The sequence below is a fragment of the Lactuca sativa genome, chromosome 5, assembly GCF_002870075.4.
Source record: "Lactuca sativa cultivar Salinas chromosome 5, Lsat_Salinas_v11, whole genome shotgun sequence".
NCBI lineage: Eukaryota > Viridiplantae > Streptophyta > Magnoliopsida > Asterales > Asteraceae > Lactuca > Lactuca sativa.
In genome coordinates, this window is record NC_056627.2 from 200,478,893 (window position 1) to 200,491,186 (window position 12,294).

At 29.2% G+C, this 12,294-nt stretch overlaps 1 long non-coding RNA gene across 1 annotated transcript; it reads left to right on the top strand.

The window, feature by feature from the left end:
* The first annotated feature begins 1,222 nt into the window (after positions 1-1,222).
* On the top strand, positions 1,223-1,770 carry LOC122198061 (uncharacterized). Its single transcript, XR_006191884.2, has 2 exons — positions 1,223-1,355; positions 1,491-1,770. It is a non-coding gene; the product is annotated as an uncharacterized LOC122198061 (long non-coding RNA).
* Positions 1,771-12,294: the final 10,524 nt, after the last annotated feature.

Genomic DNA, 12,294 nt, shown 5'->3' on the forward strand with positions numbered 1-12,294 from the left:
ATCGTGTTGTGTTAAAGAATGCCCTAAAAAAATGCTCAAATGAAATGCGGTGAAATCCAGAAATATATTGTGCAAGCTTGTTCATATGTAATTTTAAACTAGAAAAGAACCCGCGGCTACGCCGCTTTTGGCGTAATATGGAAAAAAATCAGCCAACTTTAAAAGATATGTGCTGAAATTGTAAATCACCATAAATATGGGAGAAAGTCGACAACCCCTAAAATTAGATGTCAAAAGCGTACAACAAAAAGAAGGGACATTGGTGGACAAAATCCAAAAATATTGTGGCAATAATGTTAAAGTTGGAAAAATATGGTGGCAAAATTTTCAAGGAGGGTTTTTTTGTTTTTTATGTCAAAATGTAAAAGTTTTGACTACAAGGACAAATAATGTCAAATTCATTAAAGATTTATGGCAAAAACCTTTGGCTGTAAGGACTAAAAGTGTCAAAGTCATTAAAGATTTATGGCAAAAACCTTAAGGCAGAAAAACTTAATTAAAAGGCAAAAATATAAATTTTTTGACTTTAGGGACTAAAAGTGTCAAATTCCACAAACTTTTGTGGCAAAAACCTAAAGCTTAAAAAAGTACTATTCCTAATCACCTTTGGATTATATATATATATATATATATATATATATATATATATATATATATATATATATATATATATATATATATATATATATATATATATATATATAATGTTATTATGGCAGAGCTTGGAAATGATTTTTTTTCAATTTTAGTAGACGAGTCACGTAATGTGTCATGTAAAGAACAAATGGCATTGGTTTTGCCGTTTGTCAATAGAAAAGATGAAGTTGTAAAAAGGTTTAATAAAAGATGATAAAAGTTAAAATTTATTGATTTTATTTTAGTTTCTTATATTACTTTCATATACGATAATATAATCTTATCTCAATTTTGTTGATTTTAGTTTAGCTTTGTTATATTACTTTAATTTGTTTGAAGTGGTTTTCAAACTATAAAAAAATTTGTATCCAAATTAATATATATATATATATATATATATATATATATATTATACCTTAATATGCATATTTAGTCAAAGGCTGAATTTTAAGAGATACAAACCTAATTGCAACATGTACATTTAATTTATGCATTAGAAAATAGGCAAATGTGAGTTGGTAACATAAGTTTTAAACCTTAAATCTCGATGGCTCTTGACTCGGTCACCATTCCCTATCCCTTCTAACTACCTCCCCACTATATCTTCGCCATTCATTCTACCACCTACTTTGGCCGCGACCACCGCAGAAAAACCCACCATCTCACTTTCTCTTGATCCAGAAAACAAAAAACATGTAACTCACCAAAACATGTGTAGGGTAAAATCATTTCTGTAGTTTTTTAGTTGATTTGGTTAATAGATGAGTATTGCGTTTTTGATGGGTTTACTCCAAAGAATTAATGGTTTTATTTGGAGGGATGTGGTTTTGATTAACAGTATGTTGTTTTTGTAGGTTGAAGAGCAGATGTTACTGTTATCATCATAATATTACTTATAACATATTTTTATATTGGACTGGTATGGATCTTGCTATGTTGGGGAAAGGAGAGCTTAAAGACAGGGTGTTGATTCACGTTTCTTGGGGTATTCTATCTATTTTATGTTTTCTGAGTCAGTTGTATGGTTTTACCCATATTCCATTTTCTGTCACATATTTGGTTGTTGGGGTATATGTGATGGTGAAAGAAGGATCATTAGGTTTATTTATTGCTATTACAGGGAGATTATATACACGTTTTGTATCTATTGTGGCTTTATGATGAGTTAGGACGATTTTGCCCCTGTTATTCATGTGGTTAATTTTTGTCCCAAAAATGTGTATTGGTGTTACTGCAAGGATAAGTAAAATGCCAAGAGTAGTGTTACTTACTATTATAAGGTGTATTTACAATCTTAATGGTAGGTGGGGAATTTTGTTAGATATGAATAATTTTGCCCTTGACTATTCTTTGATTTTTGCCTGACCCAATTTTGTGAATTGATATTCTCAAGATGTTGCTTGTGGATTTGTCCTTGTGGATTATAACCGGATGAAGGTCATTTGGTCAATTTATGTTAGTACGTCATTTTAGTAGTACGTTTCTTTTAATTACTATTACAAGAGGTTTAGCATTAATTGATAACATTATGAGTCTATTTAAGTTTGGTTGAATCTCAATTTAGAAGTTATAACGTGATACCATAGTAATTTAAAACCAGTCAAAGTAAAAAATAATTGTATAAATAAACTTAAATGAAATCCACTAATCGTATTCATATATGTATTTTCCTAAATTACATATTGAAAAGATAGGTTACTATATTTACTAGAAAAATAAAATATTCTGTAAAAAAAACTAAATTTTCGGTAAATGATATTGGCCGATTTTTTGTAATATTATTCGTCGCTACTATTTATATAAGTATGTATGTCCGTCATTTAGTGGTGAATGATATTTTTCGATTCATTGAGTTTTATTTGAAATGACATGTTGCGAGATCAATAAAAAAATATGATCGTTTTGAGACTGAATTTTAAATAAGTCTAAATTACCATACGCCAACAAAAAAAATTAAAATTACTTGTATGTGTATTGTAGAGTTTTTTTTTCTTAATTTAGATATCATGTGTCAATACAAAAGTATTCGTGAATGCTAACGAACAGTTCAACGACAATGATGTTTATATATCAAATGTGGTATATAAATAAATGTTGTATGATTAATAATATACAATCAATTATGTTTTCATGTACATTTTATAAAGAAATATAACTTTCCATTTGTAATTCTTATTGATTTCGTTTATATTAGAATAACTCTTATTCATAATTATTTGGATATAATAAGTACTTGCACAAAAATCAAAATGTCTTTGGAAACTGATTTCTGAAAAAAATTATTCGCACCCGTCGCTTATCGCGGGTAAACGGCTAGTATATATATATATATATATATATATATATATATATATATATATATATATATATATATATATTAGTATTTTATATTACTTAAGACTTTTAGCATCAAAGTTTCCAAAGTTTTTATTTTTGGTCCTTGTCTTTTACTAAATTGGTGCCCAACAAAAATATTTTACATTTTGGCAGATTTAGTCCCTACAACAAAGGTTTTACATTTTGACAGTTTTAATCCTTGCAAAAAAAAAATTACATTTTTGGCAGATTTAGGCCATGCAATTTACTCCATGTAAAAAAAGTTTTTTATTTTGGTAGACTTAGTCCCTAAAATTATTTAGTTTACAGAAAAAGTCTATTTATCCTAGCTATTAGGAACTGTAACTTTTTGATGATTAGAATTTAGCCAAAATTTCCTTAAATCATGATTCACACACTAACTTTTTCATTATTTTGAATTTAGCCATAAATATTTCAAGAGTTTACCAATTTTGGGCCTGTCATTTACCAAATGTGACCACTAAAGCATTTGCCACATTAGTTTGTGGAGTTGCACTTTTGGTCCCCTACTCTCCTCGAAACATTATACACGTACAAAATAGAACCAACAAACAAAAAAACCTAAGAAGCATCGAAACATGTAAACATAAAATTCACTATTAAATCGCATACCCTCTTAGGAATAGTAGAGTTTTCCTTTTTTTCATAGTTTTTCCACAAAAGTTTTACATTTTGGCATATTTAGTCAATGCAACAACGGTTATATAATTTGACAGATTTAGTCCCTACAACAAAGGCTTACATTTTGGCAGATTTAGTCCCTACAATTTTTTAATTTATAGAAAAGGTCTCTGTATTTTTTTCAAAAACAATCAATATGCGTAAGATTTTTTTATGTCATTTTTTGTTTTGTTTTGTTGGTGCGTTGATAAATTATATCTTCTAGTTTTACCTTTTACGTGTAAATAGTCATTTTAAATATTTTTGGATTTAATATAGTAAAAATCAGAAAGCTCCAGTCAGTTTTTATAAATTTCCCATTTCTTGGTGTTTTTTGGTAAACACCATGACATTTACAAATTTCAATCAAGCCTCTATAGATTTCGCTAAACTTATTTAAACTCGTGCCAATGGCGTGGGGGGTTTTTACTAGTTTATAGTAAAACGAAAAAAGTATTGCTTTTATAAACTTTTGATTACTCTTAGAAGGTCCTTTTTAATCATATTCATTAAAAAAATATATTCAGTAAAAGAGTCAATTTATTGTCACATGGCATTTCCTAAGCCTGAAAACTTTCCAAGTGAGCTACCCAATATGTCATTCAAACTTTAAAATTTCTGAAATTCGAATTTCAAAAAATTATAATAAATATACATTCATAAATAAAATCTCGATAAGTTAGAGATTATGTTTTTCTTCAAAATAGCTTCTACAAAATCATGTCACCTATCTCCTTCGATTTCACTTCTCTATTTTGGAAACTTTTGATTCCCCGCTACCTATTATAAGGAAGAAATTTCAATTCGTCTTTGACATATTTCTGTTTTGAAATGGAGCATCGCATAAAATCATGAATAATTCATCAAAAAGATCAACATGAAATTATTAACTCCAAATCTAACAGTGAGATATCACACTAACACATCAATTTACAATCAACATATACTTTGTTTTTCTATTTATTATTTTTATTTTATATACATAGATTTGAATTTTGTTCTTTATCCTATTCCTTATCTAGATAAATTTGAACTCAAGCCAATTTTATTTTGAATCTTTATCGTATGACAAAATTTAAAAAATGTCCTTTTAGTTCATAAAAAAATGGCATTTTCAGTATTTCTTTAGAAAATATTATACCAATGGTCTTTCTGGTTTCTAAACTTTACACAATAGGTCTTTCGCTTTTCTTTCCTTTTAAAGAGGCATTCGATGCCATCATTATTGACTTATGCCTCCTTAACCTATCTGGAGTAGGTCTTTGCCAAGTCCCCATTATCAAGATTTATAGCTTCAATCCTATTTCTCTTCCGTCTTGCGCTAGCTAAAGAGTGAAAATACTGGGTATTACGATCTCCATGTTTATACCAATTGCAACAAGAATTATAAACCCACATTACTTCTTCCTGAGCCAGCAATCCCTCCAATTAAAGCCAAAGATTCATCACTGGCTACAACTTTCGAATCAAAGCATGTGCATCTGTAACTAAGTGGGAGCAGTAGATTGCCAATGGAAGAGTCATGTCAGTAAACTTCTATTGGGACTTCTATGGATTTTCGACGTTAAATCTAACTTTTAATACGTTAATATTTGTACAATGACAAATAGACCCTTGGATCAACTATGAAAATATTATATACCAAGAGTACCATTTCTATATAATTATTACAATGAATAAAATCTTATATATATATATATATATATATATATATATATATATATATATATATATATATATATATATATATATATATATATATATATATATATAGGGAAGGGTTATTTGGAAAACAAAAAACCCTAAAAATACAATAAAAAAAACTTAGATATCACAATTTTTTTTAATATTTTCATAGATATCAACTATGAAAATATTATATACCAAGAGTACCATTTCTATATAATTATTAAAATGAATAAAATCTCATATATATATATATATATATATATATATATATATATATATATATATATATATATATATATATATATATATATATATATATATATATATATATATATATATATATATAGGGAAGGGTTATTTGGAAAACAAAAAACCCTAAAAATACAATAAAAAAAACTTAGATATCACAATTTTTTTTAATTTTTTTTTATAGAAAATCGCAGCTTTTTAATAAAATCGCTGAAAAAAATCATTTTTTTTAAATTGTTTTTTTTTTAAATTTTCAACAATTTTATACTAAAAGCTGCGATTTTTTCATAAAAATTTCAAAGAAAATTTTTATGATCTCTATGTATTTTTTATGCATTTTTTTTTTATTTTTAGGGTTTTTTGTTTTCCATAGAACCTAAACCTATATATATATATATATATATATATATATATATATATATATATATATATATATATATATATTCATCTCATTTTTTTTCATTTAACGAAGTTTTATTAGTGTTTGCATAAGATTTACTTCTAAATTGTTTTATCGAAAAGGCTAACACCATAAAAACTCTTGATATTCAGGTTTTTGTCGGTTTTGCCCAAAATTTGATTTTATATCTGTTTTTGCCATTATATTTTCCAAAAACATGTTCGGTTGTACTCTTTTACCGGTGATTGCAGGTTTTCCAAGTTACCATTATATTAACTTCGCAAAAAATCTCTTAAGTTTACAGTTCTTTTTAGTTTTTACCCATAAACTTATAATTTTTTTTTAAGGTTAATACCATAAAAGCCATTATTTATAGGGCTTTTCACTATTCGGATAAAACCGAATTATTCTTTTGGATAATTTGAATTGTACTATTTTGTTCGAACATTCGGATTTTTGGATTGGTTTTCAACAAAATCGAATTATTATTTTGGATTTCAGATTGGTTTTAGTTTATAAAATAAGAACCGAATAGTCCAAAAAACCAAATAACCATTTATTATTTAATTATTTTTTAAATTATCTTTTATTATTTGTGAATTTAATAATTTATTTTTTCAATAAAGGTTTAGCCTAACAAAAAACCATATTATACATTTTCTCTCAAAAGATTTTATTTATAAATTATTAAACTATAATATATTTTTTAATAGTTGTTTATAAATTTTAAACCACAACTAAATAATTTGTTTTGTTTGAAAGTTGGCTAGTATTCTAACTATATGTGGTGTTAAAATGTTCCATTTTTTAAAACCGAATTATAAAAATCGATCCAACCGAATTGTAATTTGGTTGAATTGGATCGGATTTAAATTTAATTTGGACTATTTGGATCCATGTTTTGAAAACCGAAATTAATTTGGATTCACTTGATTAGATCGGATCGAATCAATCCATCCAAACGAACACTCCGTGATTTTTTTGTTTTAGCTCTAATTTTATTTTTTGTTCTCAAAAACTATTATTTTTTAGATATCGTTTCACTTTTTGGCATTCAAACGGTTGCCTTTATTTGAAGGTCATATTTCATGATTAGAGTGTTATATATGACGTTGTTGCCAAATCAGATTTCATAAAATGGACTTTGCTCCATCCAACAACTTCAAAAACCTAAACATCAAGTAATTGAGATTGCAAAAGTTAATCACAACTCCACGAAGTCAATGGATTAATGCTTTGACATAGCTGATATTGTATTTGAATCATTTTTATTCCCCAATATCACACGGCGCCATCAAATAATTGACATTGCAAAACTTAGTTTCATAGCAATTACAGAGGATAGGTGCTTCCGACATCCCTTGTGACATCCTCAATTTCACGGCCAGAAAATACCGATTTTTTTTATGTTTTATTTGAAAATCAGAGTATAATTTTAAAGAATAATGTTGTAGAATTTTCTCCCAGAAAAACATGATAAATACATTATCAAAGCATTTCCGAAGAAATGTATTTTATTCATTTTAAAACATTGGGATGTCACCGTCAATACATAAACATAAGCATAAATAGACCTTACATTCATTTACACTAGTGATCTATGTCTCTTTTAATCTCTCAGTGTAATGTAGCTTCATATCGACACTTGTGATACAAATAAACTGAGTGGGTCAGGTTGGGCAACTTGATGAGTACATAGGGATTTCAATCCCACAATGTTATATATATATATATATATATATATATATATATATATATATATATATATATATATATATATATATATATTAGAACTCACAATATATACAATTTCACCTCATATAAGAAATTTTATCCCATCCTATCGATCTTCACGACAACACGATCCATACTCTCGGATCGGGTATGTCTAATCCATGCTCCTGGATCAATAACTATGCCCATTCCATACTCTCGGACTAGGGACAATTGACTATGTCTAATCCATGCTCCCGGATTAATGACAAATAACTATGTCCTCTCCATACTCCCAGACTAAGGACAAATGACTATGTCTAATCCATACTCTCAGATCGATGACAGATCTTAAAGTTCTACCCTCCATGTATATCTCACTCGTACTCATAAGGAGATACTACCCAATATTCCTTTTAATTCATTTAGGTTTACTATGTATCCTAAATCATTATATATCATATATGCTCTTAACACGTATTTCAGACAATATCAAATATTTCACACATAAACATATATTTAATACTTTAATCAATACTTGTAATAAAATCATGTTCATGATATGGACTATGTAATCACACATAAACTCTTTAACAAATATTTAATACTTTAACTAATACTTGTATTAAAATCATGTTCATGAAAGAGACTATCCACTCACACACAAACTCTTTAACAAATATTTATCTCCTTAACAGATATTTAATACTTTAATTAATACTTGTATTAAAATTATTTTCATGAAAGAGACTATGAACTCACACATAAACTTTTTAACAAATATTTAACTCTTTAACAGATATTTAATACTTTAACTAATACTTGTATTAAAATCATGTTCATGAAAGGGACTATGCACTCACGCATAAACTATTTAACAAATATTTAACTCTTTAACAGATATTTAATACTTTAATTAATACTTGTATTAAAATCATGTTCATGAAAGGGACTATGCACTCACACATAAACTATTTAACAAATATTTAACTCTTTAACATATATTTAATACTTGTATTAAAATCATGTTCATGAAAGGGACTATGCACTCACACATAAACTCTTTAACAAATATTTAACTCTTTAACATATATTTAATAGTTTAATTAATACCTGTATTTAAATCATGTTCATGAATGAGACTATGCACTCACTTGTTAAAGTGATGATTCTAAACTCGGGCAGCGCGTCACTTCTAACGATTCTATTTTCCTTCGGCGAAACAGGGGTTTAGCGAGGAACCGGGCTCTGCGGAGCAGAACTTCCGAGCTGAAAAGCTCTTTTTCTCGGAGTCTTCAGGCGCTGCAGGGCTTTCATCTAGCACCTTGAGGTTACTAGGGCTTTGGGAGGGTTTTGGGAGGCTTAGAGAGAAGTTAAAGAAAGGAGTAAGGAGATTTAGGTGTGAAAAATGAAGGCACTCTCGCATGGTATTTATAGGCTGGAATTGGGTCAAAATCATCGAGTTTTTTCCTCTAACTCATCGAGTTGGTGCCACATGTCACCATCTGGTGGCAAGGCATGGGGAGAAAGCAATAGCTTAAATCGCGCCACGTCATGTCACCTACTTCACAACAGCACCCTTCCGACTTCTAAACTCTGTAACTTTCTCATATGAGCTCCATTTTCGATATTCTTTATATCCACACGTAGGTACTGAAAAGATCTACATCTTTCCTTTTAACTCCATCGGCTAATTCTCGACTGATTTTAAATTTAACAGTATGAAAAGATTACACTATTTACCGACCGTGTAAAATTTATAACTTGTACATACGGACTCCGTTTACGACTGTCTTTTTATCGTTGAGCTCGTATTAATGAGATATTCAATTATCATTTAGGTAATGTCGGATAATAATCGATCGATCTAAAATTTGAATTTTGGGTTGCATACTACTTTGCTAAATCTTAGAAAAATCATAACTTCCTCATACGAAGTTAGATTTGGACGTTCTTTTTATGCATGCTCTCCGTTTAATGTATACTACGACTTTCGTTTAGATCCCTAAGGCTAAAATGTAATTTATCAAATATTCACTTTTTACGTTACGCGGTGTCGTGTCGGTTTAGCTATAAAACTTCGACAATTAATAACTTCTTCATTATAACTCTGATTTCAGCGTTCTTTATATATACGAAACCCTTGTGACATATACTATAACTTGGTTATGATTATTTATTCTAAATATTATTCTATCAAAAATTCATTTTTTGACGCTTATTGTTTCTAAATTGACTAGCCCGAATCTGTGGGCGTTACATCCCTACATAATCGGAACCAAGGATATTAGATATAAGTGCTTGTACTTATGTGTTGCAATTACATTAAACCTTAATTTCGGCCATCTTCTTTGGAGCTTTAAGAGGGATGCTTCTACATCAAATGCTCTATTTCTCTTACTATTTATTCTTTCCCCTTTCTCCTGTGTATTGATAAAAGTGAACCCTGATGATTCTGTATTATTGTTTGGTATTGCTGGAATTAGACATGTGATATTTTAATTTATTTGTATTGTTGTATAGCGATGTTGTGCTCTTTTAATTTTCCTCTCAATTGTTTATGAAAAGTCCTCAATGAAGGTTTTGAGATATAGATTGGAATAAAATGGGATATGGAAATGGTTTTACTTAGCATGTGGTTGAAAACACATAACGTGGAAAAGGTTATCAAAGTCATTATTTGTGAAGAGAGAAAAAGAAGATAGAAAATTGTCTATGAAACAAGATAAGATATACAACCAGTCTAATGAAAAAGCAAATGAATGTCAACTACTAAAACAAGAAAGGAAACCCATAACTTGGAAAAGGTTATCAACTTCTAAATGACTCGTTAACTTAAAGAAATTAGAAGTCAATGAATGTTAACTATTACATTCTTGAACACTAAGTCAAAGATGTAATTTAGAGAGTTCATAGTTACATGGAGAGTTCGTAGTAACATGTATATATACAACATCTTCTTATGATATCCCTCTTGACATAGAACACAAGACTACCTTCAAGTTTCGAGTGTCAAAAGACAACCATTTACAGATTAACTGAAAGGTCCTCTGTAATTTCAAAACTAACAAAGATTGTTTAAGTGGCTAGGACTAGGAAGAGAGTGATGATTAGAAAATGAGAAATTAAATATCATCCTACATTTTATTCCTACTCTTATTCCTACCTATTTATGATGATGACAAGTATAAAAATTTAACATCCCAATCAAATTTAAATTAAATTAAATGACACTTTTCACCATCTAAAATAAGTAGGAAGATGGTACGCATAAAAAATAGGAGAATATTTAATTTCTCTTAGAAAATTAAACATTCAAATGGAATAAGAAATGTTAGAAAAGTGGGAATCCAAATCCAGTAGTTGAACAAATGAAAATGTTTGAACTGGTTGGAATTCCAAATGAGTCATTTCTATAATTAGACATGTAGCTTCACGTTTTAACTCTGTTTTCAGTTCTAAATTAGTTAAGTTCCAATGCCACTGTGAATATAAACAACCACAATTTAGCTCAGTTGTGTTGGGCTTATAGTGTTGCGTCATGGGCTCGGTCCTTAGCCCACTTTTGTAGCCGGTTTGGGCCTGTCCAACCGTGCATTGTTTTACTCTAGGGTTTTAGTATTTAAGGTATATGCATGCATCCTTAGTAAGTAACACTTTTATTATTTTTCTCTTACCAAAGTATTGTAAACCCTAGCTCACCTCTACAGTGGAAGTTCTTTATCGAGCTCTGCTGAGGCATGACTATATTTGAATCATAAGCTTTACATTGATTTCATATTGTGTTCTTATTCGTATTGTGATTGAATTGTTTGTTCTTAATCAATATACCTGTGAAAGATCTAAACGATCTAGAGATTTATTCTCATCAATTGGTATCAGAGCAGGAGGCTGTATAATTCATACACATCTCTTTTGTTGAAGAAATTATTAGGGTTTTTCCGCATTGATTGATATTAATTGAGCCATCATTCCATATTGGCGTATCTCATTAATTGTCGATCTCACTCTAACGATAAATTACAAGTCTGAGCTTAAAAAGGTTATCGATCAAACTTCATCACAATGTCTATGGATGATTCGCAAACCAATCTAATCAACATCTCCAACAGTATTGGATCAACGATAAGGATTCTAATCTTATACACTCATGATTATGAAGTTTGGACGCACCACTTTGAAGATTATGTGATCGGCTCAGAGGATAATGGGTACTTGATCTGGGAAGCAATCACAGTCGGTCCGTTTGCTCACTCAAGCACTTCAAAGATTGTCAAAACTCAAAAGGAGTACAATCAGCTCATGAATGATTGAAAGACATTCCTCAAGACGAGAAAGAGAAGTTTCAGTGCAATATCAAAGCCTTAAGAATGATTAGGTTTGCTTTACAATCGGACACGTTTCGATTAGTGAGTTCATGTCCTACATCAAAAGAGATATGGGATAGGTTGAAAGAATTATATTCTACTGATGAAGATCTGGAACGTTCGATTCAAACCTTGTTGCTTTCTGAATTTGGTGATTTCAAACAGAAGCCCGAAGAGAAACTTATTCAGGCCTTTGATCGGTTTAATCATCTTCTAAGTAAG